This window comes from Lygodium microphyllum, unplaced genomic scaffold, assembly GCF_053477565.2.
Source record: "Lygodium microphyllum isolate KBCC unplaced genomic scaffold, Lygodium_microphyllum_v1.1.10 scaffold_31, whole genome shotgun sequence".
NCBI lineage: Eukaryota > Viridiplantae > Streptophyta > Polypodiopsida > Schizaeales > Lygodiaceae > Lygodium > Lygodium microphyllum.
This window is the reverse complement of record NW_028229514.1, coordinates 15,764,343-15,784,812: the sequence shown is the minus strand read 5'-3', so window position 1 is coordinate 15,784,812 and position 20,470 is coordinate 15,764,343. Positions and strand designations below refer to the sequence as shown.

At 39.0% G+C, this 20,470-nt stretch overlaps 1 pseudogene; it reads right to left on the bottom strand.

Annotated features, from left to right (window-relative positions):
* Positions 1-11,879: 11,879 nt before the first annotated feature.
* On the bottom strand, positions 11,880-12,778 carry LOC148009350 (germin-like protein 8-2 pseudogene; annotated as a pseudogene).
* Between the last annotated feature and the right edge of the window lie 7,692 nt (positions 12,779-20,470).

The window sequence follows — 20,470 nt, the reverse complement described above, 5'->3', positions numbered from 1 at the left end:
TACATAATGAAGTGAAACAAATTCCAAATTTAATTTTAAAAATGAAATCAAATAATACTTACAAACTCAGCCTCCCATGACTCCCTGCCACCCGATCCATAATGCGACGATCCCATGGTTGCCATCTGGATACGCGCCTCTACATGCTGGCGACACGTCATTTTCTCTACTGCTCTCTTCTTGGCCTCTTTCCACTCCCTGCAGTGGCAATTGGGTGGTTGGCCATATCTAGGACGCCCCTGCTCTTGTCTCCACAGTGACTCCTTGGCGCGCGTCATAAGGTGAGACCTCTTGTTATGAAGCGCGTCTCTTACCTTTGACCATCCCCAATCATCTGAGAATCGTGAATTCTCGAGATTAGGGTACCTTCTATGTACTGCCCGCAACACCTCTTGCCACAAACCATTTTTTTGGTGCTTGAAGAGAATCATGCAATCTTTATATGTGGCATGCACGACACTCCTCAAGTAGGCTATCACTTCCCCCCCCTCAAAGTCATGCAAGATACCTGCCCAGGTTTGGTGTTTGTGCGGCAGTGCTAGGCAAAGATGTGATAGGTGTCCCAGACATCACACTAAAAACCTCCTCTGCAGTGGGAGGGGGACCAAGATAATTGGTCATCTCCCCCATGAATTGCTCCTTGTTTGGAAAACCTCCAAAAAAGCTACTAACACCTCTAGAAAACTCTGCTAAGGTGTTGTTCATGAGTTCCAACTCAGGATCAGTGCTGGAGGATCCAGGATTCCACATCTACATTAAAAAAATCATATTACCCTTTGCAGATAGAACATATTACATGCTGTGTCTATATCTGTGTCTCTGTGTGCATCTGTCAGCGCGTCTATTTCCATGTCTATACCTGCGTCTACACTGTCATCTGGACGCGCTGACAGACGCGCACAGTCGGACCATTTCTTTTCAAACTTGGTTAAAAAATGTACAAAAAAACCTCCATAGATGACAGATTATAGCATGTAAAGAGAGAGAAGAGAGAGACAAACAGACAGAGAAAGCAAACAAGATTGAGAGATAGAAGAAGAACTCACCTTTGCTTGTTCCGACGGGTGGCGACTAGGTTGCAAGCTCCTTGTCCTCCTTCTCCATTCCCTTGGTAAGTTTCTTGAATCTTCTTCTCTTCCTTGCTATTTGGCTCTTGTTCTTTACTCTTTAACTCTTCTTTCCTACTGTCCTCTTTTTACTCTTATTTCCTTGCCTCATTGTCTTCATGAAGTGATAGATAGACATGAGTAGTGTATCGAGCTCGAACTACAGAAAACATGCAAAAAACGCAAGAAAGCACATGTTTGAAAAGAAAGCCACAACTTTTTTTTAATTTTTTTAATATTTACATAGCGTGTCTGTAAGCGCGTGTAATTGCGCGTGTATATGCGTAGATAATACCTATTACACGTGTTGACAGATGCACAGGAACAATTAAACTGATTAGATGCTAGCTTTTGGTTGTTTTTGGATCAACATGACATGACTTTCCTAGTATTTCAATATCAAAATGTTTGCCTCCATGTTATAAGTATCAATGTATGCATTTAGGGAATATGACATACACAGATTGTATGTGCATAGGGGTCCAAAAAATCAAGCCTCTTTCTTATTTGCAGGCATTATATATTGTAGTTAAACTCTAACAGTTTATATTGTGCAAAAAGGTGTCATTGATTTAAGCTAAGATCTTGATCTACATTGCTATTCATACAATTTCATTTATGTTGGGTTGGCCAATCTGCTTGATTAATGCAAGATATGCTTGATATGATGTTTTTGATTGAGAATACTGTTGAAATATATAGAAAATCTTGAGATAAGAGATGGTACACTAGCAAATCAATTGACCTATGTGGTGACATATATAACAAAGCTTGAGGATAAGAGATAACACATTGGCAAGTCAGTTGGCACATATGTGGTGACTTACTAGACCATCCCACTTACAATTGTATGCAAGTATCAATAGGTGGATAAAGCACGAATGGTTTTTAGCTAGAGAGAGATAATGCAATGAAGGTGTATACGAAAGAGATAGAGAAAGGCATATTATCCATCAATCAATCAAAGATATGTACATGAAGTGACTTGATATAGTAATTAGAGCATCGTCATTTTTAGGATGCTCCATTGACTTCTGCAAGTTCCTATAACCTTGAAGTAGATAGCCAACCACACTGTCCATGGAAGGAAAACTTGACCTCATCAAATTAACCAAGTTAATTTACTTATACATTTCATAGATAAGAGATTTGTAGTTGGCTTGTTGGTATTGCAAAGTATCCTTACAGTGATCTATTTTAGTCACCAACAAGTGGACACACTGGCTAAAGATGATGAAAAGAGGACATGTGCACATTGGCTACATGTGGTCCACCTTATCTAAAATTATATGTGAGCTATAAGTGCACCTTGACATGATTGAAATAGCTTGCACATGCACAAGACAACTAATTTACATCAATCTACTCATGCTATGAATTGGCATGCATGGCTAGGTTAAGTGCACAACAAATGAGACATGTGAGTGTATTGATCAATTCTCTCTCTCTCTCTCTCTATATATATATATATGCTATGAATTGGCATGCATGGCTAGGTTAAGTGCACAACAAATGAGACATGTGAGTGTATTGATCAATTCTCTCTCTCTCTCTCTCTCTCTATATATATATATATATATATATATATATATATATTGCAAATACACAAGTCAACCTTTGATCTATAAGTTTTAGCCATGGCTAGGTTAAGTGCACAATAGATGCAACATGTGCATATATCAATCACTTCTCTGATAATTATATCGTATATACATCCAATCATCATGCCCTATCCAATCATATTTATATAGGGCATGATTGGATGTATATAGGGCATGAAATCACATATATATAATTAGCTTTGAATGATTGGATGTATATTTGTAATACTAAAAAAGAAGTAAAGTTGGTAATGTATATCATGTCCTATACATGTATGCCCTATACATGTATATCATGTCCGTATGATCCTATACATGTATATCATGTCCTTATGATCTAGGTGTAATTATGTCCTATATACATCCAATCATGCCCTATCCAATCACATTTGTATAGGGCATGATTGGATGTATATAGGGCATGAAATCACACATATATAATTAGCTTTGAATGATTGGATGTATATTTGTAATACTCAGAAAGAAGTAAAGTTGGTAATGTATTCAAACAAATACTAGTTGTTAAGAGGTATTTCTCCTTGTCAAGCATAAAATGTGTTAACCTGCACGTAAACAAGAACTTTGTCTCCAAACATAGATTGTTTTGTATTGTGTTGGCAGAGATTTGAACGTGTAACTTATCCAAATGCACATTTGCAAATAGGTTTTACAAGAACCTTCGGACTATGTTGGAATTAGAAAACAATGGGATATCTTGTCGAGATACCATATTACGATAACGTCCTTGTGCATAAAACTGAGCTTAAAAACTCTTGTAGCCAAACTAGTTGCCAACAAATAACATGCCACAAGATTTATTGCATATATGCAGAATACATCATGGAATGTACTAATACTCTATAATCATGGAACGTAGTAGGACTCGAGAGGCTGTTATCTGGAACAGGAGAGAGAGAGAGAGAGAGCTTGGAAATCAGGATTATAAGAGTGTTATCTGCGACAATGGAGAGAGAGAGAGAGAGAGCTTAACTGTTTGATGTCATTTGGTCTAGGCTGCCTGAAATCCTCGGTGGCGCATCTCTTTGTCGCCATGGCTGCTGCAATACAAATATGATAATTACACCACGACTCCCTTAATTACATTGCGCACAGAGTCCTTCCATCATAATCAGGCTATAAATATGCCCAACTCATCGTCAACCCTCTTCCATTATGCTTAGAATTGATCAGCTCGGCCCATAAAAGATTGTTTTGCATTAAATAGAGGAAAACCAAGGGATATTGCAATTATTATAACTCACACAGAGCATTGATCCTGCAGTAGAGTACAATTACGATTAGGATTAGGCAGCGAGTAAGAAGAGAGACTGCGGCACAGTCGCTTCGGGTAAGGCGATTATCGTTGGGGAGCTCTCTGGTCTCGATACCACGTTAATTTGCGTCGAGTGATAACATAACAAAATTGAGAGAGAGAGAGAGAGAGAGAGAGAGAGAGAGAGAGAGAGAGAGAGAGAGAGAGAGAAGGAGAAAGTAACATAACATGGCATGATAGCTGCAACCTGTGTGTGTGTGTGTGTGTGTGTGAGATAATAGCTCAGAGAGAGAGAGAGAGAGAGAGAGAGAGAGAGAGAGAGAAGAGCGAAGAAACGACGTCGAGGAGCCAAACTTCTGAGCTAAAGCAATGATGAATATGGTTTCCAATAATTTATGTATGTATCTGCAATAACAGATGGGACTCATCATGGGAGCTGGCATTCCACCGTAAGTCTCGCCGAGTCCTCTGCTTTTCTGGCCCATCTCATCAATTAACGATCCGATGGAAATACCTCCTCGGAACCCTGATTTCTAAGATAGTAAATAGAGTGTATCCAGGAGACTAGATCCTGTGGATGTCCTCGTCATTGCATTCAAGCGACGCAATAGCATGCAGGTGGAAAAATCAAGTCGGATCCATGAATAACCCTAGGGCTCCATCGTGTCAACACTAAAAATAATGCTATATGCATAAGTCACATCATCTGAGAACCCTAGGCATTAGCCTACCCACATCATATCAACCCGAGAGAGAGAGAGAGACACACACACATCATATCAACCGAACAGAAAGAGAGACAGAAAGGACATGTAATCTTTGGACAATCCCAAAGCATCGTGAGTTTTGGGATACGATGCGCAAATATAGCGGAAATTGCTTGTAACAAACACAATATAGTGACATGATGAATCATCGGTGGCAGCAATATAGATAGTAACATCACGAATCATCGGTGTCAACAATTTACGTATTCGGGAATCTTAACAATAAATTAACTCATTGGAAACTTTCTATACCACTATGAATTTGCAACATGTTCATGTAATTTGAAGCCCATTTGAGGTGTTTTGAGGATTTGGGGGTCAATTCACACCTAAATTTTAAGAATTAAGACCCCCTCTCTCTCTTTCTTTTCTCCCTCCCTTTTAAATTAAATTCCTTCCCCCCCTCTCTCTTATTTGTAGGGCCTAGGTTCTCTCTCTCACTCTCTCCTTTAATTAAATAACACTTCTCTTTAAATCAAAAGTCTCTCTCTCTCTCATTAAACTTTTTAATTTAAATTTTTTAATTAAATATTTTTTAAAAATTTAAATTTAAGATTTTTCAAGCATAAATTTTTTTAAAATTTTAAATTTAAGGTTTTACTGTTAAGAAGTAAAGTCGGACCATATGAGAGGTTTGGTCATATTCAGGGACTTTATGAGAAATGAAAAATATGTGCATTTATTTTTGCATCTATAAGCGTGTTTATAAACGCGGATATATAGACGTGTTCTGTATACTAGCATGAATAGACGCACTGATACATGCACTTATAAACGCGCTCGCTTTTTCGCATGTACAGTGCGCGTCTACAGGGCCTTTCTCTTGTAGTGTATGGCAGTGCATCTAAGAAGATAATTATGCCTCCAAGAAAGGGGAAAACTATTTTTGTGTCTAGATTGCAGGAATGGACAGCATGTAGTCTTGGCAGTTTTAAGAATATTTCAGCCATGTGCAGGGCTGAAAAGAAATATATAGGATGGGTTGAAAAAGAACTAAAGACATATGGTTTGATGACTACAAATGAAGGTATTTAAAGGCTAGTTTCAGCTGTGGTTGATGTTGATACGGTGGCTAAAATTTCTGTAGCAATTAATGATAAAAATAGGACAGAAAAAGAGGTTACTTCTGTCAACGCATTAGAGATGTATGAAGTCATTCAAGAGTTTGCTGAGCATGAATGTTATGGGCTGCAATATGGGCTACAAAATAGGATTGAAGCAAGGGTGGACATAAAGTAAAAAATAGTTGCAAAGAAGGTTAAGCCTATGGATTTGCCTTTACCACCTAAAAGTGATGGGTTGGCTGAAAAAGTGACTCAACATCCTAGTTTACGGGATCCACATGGACTAGGACAAAAATTTACAGCTGAAACTTTGCAAAAGTTAAAAATTGGTGATACAAGCTTTCTTTTGCCTGCAGAAATAGCTTCTTTCTTGGAGATATTGGCAAGGCATGGGAAATCCTTTGCATTTCAGCCAAATGAAATTGGATGTGTTGATCATAGTTGCACCTTTGGTGATCTTTGGAATACCTCATGTGCCGTGGAATTTAAAGCTTATTCTAGTACCTTGGACATATTTGTCTAAGCTACTTGAGCTTCTAAACGAGAAGATCATGACGTGGATTTTGGAGCCCTCTTTAGCTCCATATTCGAATCAGTGGTTTACTGTTCCAAAGAAGAATGGTTCTTTGATGTTTATACAAGATCTACAACCAGTTAATAAGTTCACCATAAGGAATGTTGGATCGGGCCCGATAGTGGATGAATTTTCAGGCAAGGCAATTTACTCTATGGAAGATTTATATTCAAGATATGATTAGTTCTAGCTAGCATTGGAAAGCCAAAATATCACCACCATGAAGACACCGCTGTTTCTCAGTCGACCTTACCCTTTCTTGATGATGTGCCAATAAAAGGGTATGATATCCATGAGAAGAATGAAGAGCTGAATGATAAAGGATGTAGAACGTGTGTGGCTGATCATATTATTGATTGTGACATGATTTTGAGCCATCGTGAAGAAGTGCATTTAACTCTATCTAGAGAAAAGTCTACTTTTGGAATAGAGGAAGTATTAGTCATTGGGCACATATGTGGACTGTATGGGAGAAATCCCTCACAAGTAAAGATTGAAGCCATAATTAGGTTGAGAGAGACATGTTCGAATGTATTCGAGGTGAGAATATTTTTGGGTGCATGCATCTTTTACTTGATATGGATTCCACATTTTCCTCATGTGGCTGAAAGTTTATATCAACTCTTGAGAAAATGGCAAAAGTTTTGGTGGAGTAAACATCATACGAAAGTAGTTTAGAAGTTAAAAAGCTTATTGATTTCAACTCCAATACTAAAGAGAGAAAATTATGAGAATGGGTAGCCTATTATTCTCACCATGGATACAAGCCCAATTGGCATTAGTTGGGAAGTGGGTCAAGATTATGCTGATGGGAATAGGTATGCCATTTGGTTTGGAGAAAAGGTCCTCAGTGAACGGCAATGGCGGTATTCTCAGGTCAAAAGAGAGCTTTGGGGTGTTCTGGCAACCCTTAATTGTGAAAGGGGGTATTTTATGGAAGCACATGTAGTGGTAGAGACTAATTGTCTACCTCTATTGAGCATAATAGTAAATTGCTGAACTTCTGATATTGCCATGTTACAGTTGATTGCATATATAATGTCACTTAACCCTGATTTTTAGCATATTGTAGGTAGAGATAACCCCATGGTTGACATGCTTTCATGAGCGAGGTTTGAAGATGAAGAGGATGATGTGATAGGTGCTGAAAATGGCTTTATGACAACAGGGAATGAGTATGTTGTTACTGCAGATACAACTCTTGTAACAGGGATTTCAATAGTAAGAAAAGAACTCACATCCATGAAGAAGAGATGGGCAGTAGAGAGAAACCATCATCAATGTTATGCTTCATTGAGAACACGATTTTTGGAAGAGTTGTATGAGGATGATTGGCTAAAAATAGAGGCCAATATCTTAGCCTCATGACAAACAAGGATGAGTGATCTAAAGCTGAATTCAAAAGGATTAAAAGAAAAGCTTATGGGTTTTTCTTGAAAGACCGATATTTATGGAGGTATGCAAAGAAAAAGAGAGGAGCTCTAGTAGTGTATTGGGAGATACAACATCTCAACGATAGGTGATGTAGGAGTTTCAAGAAAGCGTATGGGTTGGACATAGAGGAGTTTGGGGCACATTTGCCAAGGTCAGAGAGAAGTATTGATGGCAAAACATGTATAAAGATGTGGATCATTATGTGGAATCATGTAGCATCTCTCACATGTATTCCATGGTAAAGCATAGAGATGGGTTGCAACCGACCTATCCATTGTCTATGCATTACAAGTGGGTAGTTGATTTGGTTACTATGCCTAAAGGTTTATGGAATATGATCTTGTGCTTGCATAAGAAGACTTGACAAATAAAGTGGAAGGTCGAGCTCTTAGTACAAAGACTACTCAAGCAGTTTGCAGATTCTTATTGAAAGAAGTATTTTTGCAGGTATGGTTGTGTTGGCAATGTGGTTGAAGATAGAGGAGAATTGGATGCAAAATTGCCACTTCTTTTCACAATTGGGTATCAAGCTGGCTTTGACTTCAGCCTATAATCCTAAAGCAAATGGCAAAAGTGAAAGAGATCATCAACCTATGATTAAAGCATTAGCAAAGTCATGCTAGGGCAAGATGAAAGAGTCGCCAAGATTGTTACCCTTTGATTTGTGGGTTCATAGGACCACTCATAGTGCAATTACAGGGCATATGCCTACTAAATTAATGTATGGAAAACAACCAATCATGCCTATTGAGGAGACTATTGCCACTTGGCCTGGAGTGCTCTACCATGAAAAGAGGGTTTGAATAGAGAAGAGTTGCTGACCCTGTGCATTAGACAATTAGAAACAAGGCATGAAGACATTGAGACAGCCATGAAAAAGCTAAAGATTGCAAGGATCAAGAACAAGAAGAGGTTTGAAAAGCAACAGAGACTTCGACCACGAGTTATACAAGGAGGGGACTAGGTACTAGTTTATGACAGTAGCTTGGAAAATCAGGATAGTGTTAGTCAGAAGATGGCAAAGTGGTGGTTTGGCCGATAAGTGGTAAGGTTTGTTTTTTATTATGCTACCTATGCACTAAATGAGATGGATGGGATAGCTCTAAGCATTCCAATGGCTCAAAAATGTATCAAGCTCTTTTAACATAGGGAGTCTTCAGCATATGAATTAAAAGAATTGGATACTCAGCATGAACATGAGAATATGAAAGAAGAAGAGGTAGAAGATGAAGACATTGACATGGCACAAGATACTTCTTTTGACATTGCAGATCCATAAGACTTTGGCACATGTAAGAGGATGTGTAGGTTAGGAGGGGATGGATGTCGTGCCGCTATGCCATTAGAGTGTGAAAAACTCTAGAGTGCAGCTTTCTTATTGATCTAGTGAGAAAATGCCATTTTAGTCATTAATGTTAGTGTCTATAGTGTGGATGGTTCAAAAATATTAGATTTTTGGACAGTTTAGCAAATTTTTGATATTTAAGATATTATCTCTTGTGAAAATTCAAGAACTGTAGACAACTTCTAGAATTGGATGACATGTAAAAGAAAGTAGTTTAACCATTTTGAGATGATTTTATGTAAAAAGAAGGATTGGAAAAATTGCGCGATGCACAATCATTATTTTCAGGCAATGAACGATACTTTGAAGTGGGAGATGAAGGAGTGATATGCCAGAATTCTGGTCATGTGTCATGCTATTTTACCCCCCTTTCAGAGCCAACGGAGGCATCACATTGGCGGTTTGAGTAGCATAGAGGAAGATATTGTTTTATGCACTTTTTTGTCTGCAAGAGATTTATATTCTCATAATGGAGAAATAAACTGAGAGGCTTCATCTCAGTGAGTATTCTTCTACATCTTCTATTTCTTTGAGCTCCTTCTCTTTCATCTAATCCTCTCCTTAAATCTCCCTTCACCCTATTGTCTCTTACCCCCATGGTAGAATTTCGACCCCAAACGCTCTAACACTGCTCCTAGCTCCCACATATGACTTCACCCATCATCCTATCCTCTATCGTGCCATCGTGCCACTTGCTTCTATGCACCAACATTGCCTCTTGCTCTTCATGCCTTCCTTGACCTCCCTCTGGACCTCACTATCTCATCACTTGCCACCTCCCTATGGCCACACCCACGACACTCTTGCCATTGCTACTGGTTGTGGCCTTGTGCTCACATGTGTAAGAGAGCATCAATCCAACTTCTCTATCCACTAGCCTATTCATCTCTCCTTGCCTGCCATGTCGACAACTCACTGCCCATGCATCCCATCTTTCCCACCACTTGCATGTGGCCTACAACCTCACAGCCAAGGCCTTCCCCTACGCATCTTATCCTCCTGCCATCATCCATGTTACCTTTCCATTTTCCATTCTAGTTGGCCACTCCTACCATGGTGCCAATGCCACACTCCCCACTCTTCTCCATCTTTGTCACTTAGCATTCTCCACCACCCTACCAACAACTCAATTGGTGGCCTAATGGTGGTTGAATGGCTACCAAGCCCTCCACAGTGTCCTTCTTTTACCACTCAATGTCATCTCCTATGGCTCCTCCTTGCCACTATTGCCAGTCACCATTGTCCTCCCCATACCCGTCTTCACCTCCCTCAATCTCCACTATGACTAGTGCCTACTTCTCTTATTCGCCTCCTCCATGCTACATGCCACAAGCCACCCATCTACTATCTCAAGTAGCCACTATCATCCTCCAACCTCTTCCCACCACAAATTTCCATTGCCCTATTGCATCTACCGCAAAGTTGCACCACCATCAACCATCAAACACACTCACCCCTACCACATAAATACACAAACACACTCATACCCCACCATCCACATTAACACATAAACACATCACACACACCACACCACATGAACGTCATCCCATGTACACACATAGACTACACATTCCTTTCTATAGGGGGATATAAAGTAGTAACTCATTTCCTTGCAATCATTTTTAAATCTACCTCTTTTCTCCATTTAAGGGGGCATGTTGGAACAATATTCAAATATCTTATGTAAGCCTTCCAAAGTCAACAAAGATTATCTATTCAAACTCTTCTCATTTATGATCATCTTATCATGTAGCACATGCCAAGTGCATATCGTTTTCCACTAACCAACCACCTTCCACATTGACCTCCTTATGAGGCATGCTTGTATATAAACACTACTTGTACAACAATGAATACAATCAAGCTTCAATCAAGTCTTTTGTTTTCTTGCACTCTTGCATTCTTTTCTCCATTTTCTTAGAGTTGGTTTGAGAGTGTGAAGTAGCCTCGAGGGGTTTAGCTATAAGTAATCATTTATATAATGTGCATTCAAAGGATATTAAGAAATACCCTTTCTTTATATGCTATAAGACCTTAAAATGACTCCTTTTACTTTAGTAAACTTATAGCCTTTTTTAAATTATAAATGAAAAATCTAAATTTTAAATATAATCCTGTAAATTTTATGAAATATAATACCCTTTCTTTTGAACTTATGTAGTATCTTACATGTTCAATAAAGGAATCCTTGGGGAAGCGACAAAGTTAAACATGCATTAGTGCATTTACTCCATACAATTATAATTGCCTTTATTGTTTGAATGTGTCTGTCTTTTCTATATGGTGAAATTATGCTCGCTAACATAAAGACTTGATATATGCCACATTGGCTAGTGACACCTAATCTAGTGGCTGTAGCAAAAATAATACTAATAGTAGCAAAGCAGACGGAGAAATCAAAGTAGTAGTCACAATCATAGTAGTGGTAGTAGTAGCAGTAGAGATAGTAGTAGTAGGGAAGTTTAAAAATTCCATAAGGTAGTAATAATAGTGATTATTATGATATTTATGATAACTATATTGCATAGAAGGGTTTTTCTTGCGTAACGTTATTAGTGCTTCCTATTTCGATAATTTTTTCATAAACAAACTTAGGAATCTGGAACATGAAACCTCATATTTTTGTGACTTCTTGATGGTTTATTTTTTATGATTCTCAAATTTGTAAGTGTTGTGTGTAAAAATAAGGCACAGTATTGAAGAAAGGTAATGGCAACAATAGCATATTGATTTGTATAGCAATAATGTGTTAACATAGTGCGACATATGTCACGATGTTTTTGTGACCTCTCGATCGATGGATTACTTTTCATGATTTCCAAAAGTGTGGTAGCGACTCTTAATGAGGTTGTAAACCTCGACTGTGTAGCAACGGTGTCGAGAGGGTGTGACACGAATTAACATGATCACGGCAGTGTGGTGGCGACGCTTTTAATGAGGCTATAAACCTCATCCTTGTCGATGGCGAAGGCGGTCTGGAGCACGTCCTCGGGCAGCGGAGGCTTGGCGGCGAACAGAGCGGGGGCGACCTGGGAGGTGCCCGGGTTCTGGCTGTTGAGCGCGGAGATAGCGAGGGCAGGCTTCTTCTTATCCGGGTTGATCTGGAAGTGGACGAGGCCGCAGGGAAAGACGAAGAGATCGCCCTTGTACAGGGTCTGCTTGAAGAGGGTGTTGTTGGTGGTGGAGACGAATTAGCCTACCACAAGCGTGCCCTCAGCAAGGAAGAGAACCTCGGTGGCACGCGGGTGGACGTGTGGAGGGTTAAGCCCACCATTGGGCGCGAAGTCGATGCGGGCCACGGACAGGCCTTGGGTGTTGAGTCCAGGGAAGGTGAGGGCCGACGCCAGCTGCACAGCGGAGCCGAGCGCCTTGTTAAACTGGCCTTGCTGGCGAAGCAGAGGAGAGGCGAAGTCCTTGGCCTCCACTTGTTGGGGATTCTTGCACAGCAGACCGTTCACGGTTGTGATTCCGGCCGCCTGCGCCCACTGATCAGCCACGCAGAAGTCCTGCAAGGGGTCCTCATCCGCCGCCTCAGTGCGAGTTATCGGGTTGACGAGCTGCTGCGCCAACGTGATAGCTACAATCAGCATAGCAAGCTTTAGTGATGATGCCATGGATACAGTATTGCGTATGGTGAGTGCAGGACGGTAGATATGAGAAAACAGGGGTCCGAATGGTTCTCTACTATCTAGTTAACCTCTTCCGATCAGCGAATACTGTATAAAGAGATCACGCTTTTCAGCAAGCACAAATGGGGGTTTCTAACGTCTAGGAATGAACAACTGCTGCGCCGGTGATCGAATGGTGAGAAGATGGAGCCTTCGATTCCATATAAGTAGTACGATCTAGATGCGTGGATAATCGTCCGTATACCAGGTCATGAGCTTGTTTACCAGGTCTTTCATGCTCTTGTGGATCCAATCACGCGGGGAGGTTTTTCGTCGCACAGCAGGTTTTATCCGGCCTGCATAACATTCAAATAAGAGACTCTTCTACGTTTCAAGTAAGTTGTATGCAAAAAGTATTTATCTTATGTAAAAAACATATGAAGTCGTCCTTCACTCGTTCATGGAATGCTTCCAGTCGCTCCGGCCTACGACTTGGTCGTTAATCGTTTCTCATCGGCTTTCTTGTGACACGGGTAGTTTATTGAAGTTTTCCAACGTCTACGATGTTTTTCCAAAACGGATACAAAACATGTTTTCATGAGCGTGGCCCGTCTATGGCAAATGGCCACTACAAGGTGTGAGCTTGGGGATTTTCATATTTATATCATTAACCCATCTAATAATATGATTGGTAGGATAAACTAATGCTATTCTTGTAATGTGTTCTAATAAACCCAAGGTCAAGTGTTCTATTCTTATGGGTAACAATATTCTACAATGTAACAAGGTGATGTAATCATAAGAGCCTACCAAGGTAAAAGTGGAGGCTTAGTTCAAATATAATAACCACACGGGAAATTTACATAGGAATAGTTATAAAGGTGCTAAAATAATAGAGAAATTTGGATAGATCTTAAGAAATAAGTTACTCAAATTACACATATCAAGTTCTTATTTTGCTCAATCTTAAGTTTTTATTTCACAAGTTAATAGTAAGATATACATAAAGATCTCTTAAAATTTTATCTATGATGTTATATTATATATATTTGATTTGGTTTAGGAATTTTCTCAACAACTCTATCTATGTGTGTGTACACGTGTGCATAGATATGTGCAAGTGGAGGATGGGCTTGAGGGATTCACTACATATATATCCTCTATATCACATGCATTCAAGGCTTGTTTATAGATAACCTTATCAATGAATTTTTCTTGAATAAAACCGAGGGAGTTCACTTAATAAAACATGTAAGGTACCATGTGAATTCAAAGGAATTTGTATTTTACTTAGTAACATTTTTAGGATTATTTTTACAAAGGGTTTTTTTCAATTATTGTTTGAAAAAACCCCTAATTTTAGTAAAGTAAAAGGGGTCATTTTATAGCCTTACAACATGTAGAGAAAGGGTACTTATTAGTACCCTTTCAACACACATTATATAGATGATTTTTTGTAAGTGCACCCTCGAAAATAGAACACAACCCTTATTTATTAAATCTATAAGTAACTCTTTTATATGACACCCTTCTATATATAAAAAATGTATAAAAATAGTATTTTTAAAAGCACTTTATTTTGAACCCATGTGATACACACATATATTCTAGACTAACCGCCTCGAGGGAATGGGCAATATATGTATAAGTTACACATGCGTACATATTTATATGTGTGTGTAGACATGCATATGTATGGATGTTAAAGATATAACCTTTCCAAATATCTGTGCATACAGGGATATGTACTCATACATGCGTACTAACAAAATAGTTATCAAGGATGTTTAAAAGAAGTTCAAAAGATTTCTATAGCTAAGTTTAACACTTGCAAGCAGGCATCTTCTAAAATAGTAAAGTACTTATTGATTGTAATGCAACTCTATTACACTACACAAACAAGGTTATTTGAAAACAAATAAGGAGGTAGTTAACTTTTGTGAACATCAACCATGTGTGCATATGGGAAAGTGAAACAAGCTTAATAAACTTGTTTTATAGAGATCTTTGCATTGTAGACTAATTAGACATCTTTTTCCTTGAAGATGATGCATTAGAATGATGATAACTATGAAATTTTCTTTATAATATCATATTTATGAGTGAACAAGAAAAGTAGCACCACATTATCATATGCTAATGAGATTCTTTAAGACATATTTTACTTGCCCTTGTATGTAGTGTATATGAGAATGTAAAAGCAAATGCATACACAAGCGAGACCTCCTCACTACGACATATCCTTTGGCAAGCAAAGATTGTAATTACTATTTAACTTGTAAGAATTTGCTCTTGTTAGTGGGGTTTCACTTCCTAGCTTGAATGCAAGAACTAAAAGCTTAACACCCATACAATAACGGAAGTGTATTTGCCACCGGTATGTGGCTTCTATGTCGGTTAGATTTCCTAGATAAAAGACCAACAATGGTAGCTCCTTTTGCATGTTTTAATAGCACACATTGTGGCATGGCATTTATTGGGCCCCTTATATTAGCAAATACCACTATGCGACTCATGATCCTAGTAGCTACTACACTTGCATGTTTGGTTGGATGGACAAAGACCCACATAGACTACTATGGTAATTTATCACTACAAGGATATAGGATAATAGTGACCATCATTTTCGACACAAATTAGCGGCGTTGTTATTTGCATCGCAAATGTGACGTAAATAGCAATGATACTCAAATGAAAAAATGCGAGGTGCGGCATTTTGCACAAAAGAGCGAAAAAGGGAGGAAAAGAGAGAGTGAACTGCATCTTGCGTTTGAGAGGGAGAGGGAGAGAAAGAGAGAAAGAGGGAGAAGGAGAGTTTCTTATTGCCGCTACTGCCATTTGCGAAGAAGATGAGGAATTGTACGAAGGGCGAAGAGATGCCGCCTTCTTGAAGAGGAGCTACCGAATCCATCCTCGGACCTTTGCAGTGAGTGCATTGCTCCCTCTTGGTTTGTTTTTGTTTTTTCTCTTTTTGTTTTGCTTGTTTTTGTTAAAAATGATGTGTATTGAGAGAGAAAGAGAGGAAATGAGAGAGGGAGAGGAAGAGAGAAAAAGAAAGAAGGAATGAGAGAGAGAGGGAATAAACATGAAACATAATAAAGAAAGAGAGAAAGAGAGAGAGAGGAAGGAGAGAGGAGAATGAATGGATAAAAAACAAAGAGAGGGTAAGATCTTGTTCTTTAATTTCTTATTTTCTTGTTTGTTGTACTAGTAGTAATTCTTTAATCTCTTCTTTTCTTGCTTGTAGTGGTAGTAGTAGTAGTAAAAAAAGTAATTCTTTAATTTTTTCTTTTCTTGTTTGTAGTGGTAGCAGTAGTAGTAGTTCTTTAATTTCTTCTTTTCTTATTTGTAGTAGTAGTAGTAGTAGTAGTAGTAGTAGTAGTAGTAGTAGTAGTAGTAGTAGTAGTAGTAGTAGTGGTAGTGGTAGTAGTAGTTCTTTAATTTATTCTTTTCTTGTTTTTTTTTGTAGTAGTAGTAGTAGAAGAGAGACAGAGAGACAAAGAGAGAGAGATATATATGTATTTTTTGTTAAAGGTGCACCTTGGGTGTATTCGATGTTTTGGGACGGAGAGTAGTAATAGTAGTAGTGGTAGTAGTGGTGGTGGTAGTAGGTGTGTGTGTGTGTGTGTGTGTGTGTGTGTGTGAGAGAGAGATTCTGTTAAAGTCATAGTCGTGGTCGTAGTCGTAGTCATGGTCGTAGTCATAGTCATAGTCAATTTGTGCTTGTGTTCTCCAGGATGTGTTGGCTATGGGTGTCAAATGCTCTAGTCAGATCTCTGCCTTTCTCCTCTCTCTTCTCTCAACCATTCTCTCTCCCTCAATCTTCCCTCTTTCTCTCTTCCTATACTCTCACTAAATCCTTCTCTCTCCCCCTATCTCTTTTCTCTCTCTATCTCTCTTTCTATTTGTATCTCTCTCCTCTTCTTCTCTAACTTTACTTTCTTCCTAACTCTTGTCTCTCTCTTTATCTCTATATAAGTACTCATAGTCGTAGTCGTAATCGTGGTCGTGGTCATGGTCGTGGTCATAGTCGTAGTCGTAGTTGTGGTCGTCATAGTCATGGTCGTCGTAGTCATAGTCGTAGTCGTGGTCATGGTTGTGGTCGTGGTCATGGTCGTAGTCGTAGTCGTAGTCGTAGTCGTGGTCGTGGTCGTGGTTGTGGTCGTGGTCATGGTTGTCGTGGTTGTGGTCGTGGTTGTGGTCGTGGTCATAGTCGTGGTCGTAGTCATGATCGTCGTAGTCATGGTCGTAGTCGTAGTTGTAGTCGTGGTCGTAGTTGTAGTCGTATTCGTAGTCGTGGTCGTAGTTGTAGTCGTAGTCGTGGTCGTGGTCATCATAGTCGTGGTCGAGGTCGTGGTCGTGATCGTGATCGTGGTTGTCCTCGTGGTCGTGGTCGTGGTCGTAGTCGTAGTCGTAGTCGTAGTCGTGGTCGTGGTCTTCATCATAGTCGTAGCCATGATCGTTAAATAAAATGAGAGAGGGGGAGAAAGAGAAAAAAGAAGAAGAAACGAGAGAGGGAGAGAAAATACATACAACATAATAAAGAAAGAGAAAAAGAGAGAAAGATGGAAGGAGAGAAGAATAATTTAAGAAACAAAAAAATAATGATAACAAAAACAAATTGTTTGTCGTAACGTAGACAAAATGGAAAACGATGAAGATCTTGTTGTTCAAGATTATGAGGCGTATCTTAATCAACGTGTCCCATGTCCTTGCTCTCAATGCAAGCTGGCAATCAGACGAAAACGTCGATTGTCTATAGAACAAGTACGAGCTTCGGCGAGTTTCAATCTGAGATCATTGATCATGCGATTGCGGATTTTTAGCAAACAGTAAGAAAAGTTAATATCAATCATGCATTGTACTCGCACGCTAATTAAATATCATATACAAGAAGATTGGGTGTGGTTGAAAATTTTTCTATCCAAGGAGGTGACGTCTCATCCCAAGGAGGAGTGCACCCTTTGCGGAAAATTAGAAGAGTTCATGGGCGTGCGATGGATCGAGTGCATGAGCCAATCCACCACTTGGAAGGCACTACCCAATCTATACTGTCAATACCAAAGGAGACAGGCAGCCTTCGAGACCTACCTATAATCTTGGAGCCTGAGATGGAGGCAATGATCGATGCATTGATTCCCATGGATATCCAGACTTCTGATCCGCCTAGAGAGGAAACATCCATACCATTATATGATGGGTGCCAAGTATCTCGCCTGAAGACACTGCTTACACTCCTAAGTGTGCAAGCAAAATACAAGTTGAGCGATGTGAGTGTAATCGAGTTGTTCAAGTACCTTGTACGTACGCTTCATTGATTTCTTTTCAGCACTATTATTAAAAACATTTTTTCTTTTTCAAGGTGTTTTATGATTTTTTTCAAGTTATTGAAATATCATATATTACTACCTGCAAATACCATGCCTAAGTCTCGTGATGATGCACGACATGTTTTACAAAAGCTTGGCATGGACTACAATAATATCCATGCATGTATCAACGATTGCATGCTGTTTCGAGGAGAATACAAGACTATGGAGATATGTCCAAAGTGTGGTGTTCACAGGTATCGGTAAGACTTGCAAGGACAAACCATCCCTCAAAAAGTTCTCACACACTTTTCACTTATCCCCCGTATAAACCACATGTTTTATACGTTCGGCATGGCAAGCTTGACAACGTGGCATGAGTAGAATAGGTCCATAGATGGAGTTCAACAAATATCAGCAGATTCACCCTCATGGAGCCACATTGACTCTACCTTCCCAGGCTTTGCCCGAGAGCCAAGGAATCTTCAGCTCGGTCTTGCAATGGATGGCGTGAACCCATTCAGTCTGCGCTCAACTTCTTACAGTGTGTGGCCTATAGTCCTTGTCAACTACAATATCCCTCCATGGCTCTCTACGAAGAAAGGATATCTCATCCTTAGCTTACTCGTTCCTGGCCACTACAAAGTCAAAAACATGGACATCTACCTTCCTCCATTAGTCGATAAACTTAAGATTTTGTGGGAGGAGGAAGTCACCGTACAAGATATGAGCAAGCGCGATGGTCAACGGTCCGCCAATATTCGAGCCATTCTCATGTGGACAATGCATGACTTTTCGGGATTCAGAGAGTGCTCAGATAAATAGGCTTCCATTCTCGTTGGTAATATTGGAAGTCACTAGGAGGCTTTGGTAGCTTTAGAGAGGGGTGATAACAAGAATAAGATGAAGGCTTAGTGCCATCACTATGGTAAGAAGGGCCATCTCTGCGATTGTGAGGATCTAGTGGCATTTTACATTCTAGTGCTCTTAGGTTTTTGGTATTGGTGTCATATATTCTACTTGTAGCTTTAGGATAGGAAAATAATGTTGATATAGAATAAACATGCTATCGTAGCTTGTTAGGAACATATGTTGAGCAAACCAGTGTCATAAAGTGCATTTAAAAAAGGTTATGCTATATCACTTCATAATTAATTTGATTTTTATTTACAACTCTAAAAATACTTTATTTATATTATTTTGTATTTAATGGTTTCCAAGTGTCACCTAAGATAGCCTCAGTGCCACTCTAAATAGTTGAGTATCTCATGTACTTATAAATAGGACATGGACATTATGGTCTACATCTATTCTTACTCTTTCAATCATTCTCCATATTCAATCATTCTCCTTCTTCATGATTCCTATTCCTTTCCTACCCCCCCTAATGTGGTGGTTGCACCCTTGGAGCTACTTGGATTTGTTAGGAATCACAACTAGCTCTTGCTTAGCTATAGCCTAGTTAATGGATATCCTCAATTCTTGTATGAGTTTTTACATGCCCCTGCAATGGGATGGGCACATTTCTTTTCACTAATGATGTGGCCACCTATTTCTTTTGTTTTCTCTTCTCTCTTGTATTACTCAATCTACTATAGTAGTTTTCTATGCTTCCATTATTGCATCCACTTTTGACATGGCATCTACGTTTCGCATCAAAGTCTCAACCCTCTACGCTTGAGTTCTTGTTGCTATTTTTTAGCACCATATTTGTGTGTTTTGATCTTTCTACTGTTTTTTAGACCTATTCTAAACTACTATAAGTGTTGTGTAGCTTGGAAAACTAGTATGTGGAGCTTTTTGGCTTGTCTCCACTGTCTTTAGCTTGCATTTTGTCTGCGTCAAGCTGCATTTTGTGTTTGTTGGCTTAGGCAGCCTATGTTCTTCATGATGATTGTTTTATTTATTGTCTCTATGCCAATGTTTTAAACACAAATGCCAGCATTTTGCTTTTGCATGAGAAAACAATCAACTTTTTCAAATTTGGCTACAATTACTATTTAAACAAATTCCATTCTCATGATTTGACCCTATGTTTTCCAATCAACCATATACATTTTCTATTTCTTGAATTATTTTATTTAGGTGTTGCTACATTTATTTCTCACAGTAATTGTGTTTTACTGTCCAACATCTACATTATCACATTCTCTCTCTTATATAAGCTAGACAATTGATTTTTCAACCTCTTTTGAGTTTTCTTCACCATATTTTCTTTGTTGTAGTAATCATTTTGTGATCTGCAACCCTTACACTATGTGTGAACTCATGCAAGTCTAGTTTTTTTTTTGTTTTGGATGTACTTTATTTTTAAATCTCTTCTTTGCTTGATCTTTTTATCCTGTCCACTCAAATGGCACATCCCTATGGCTTCACTCATGATAAACTT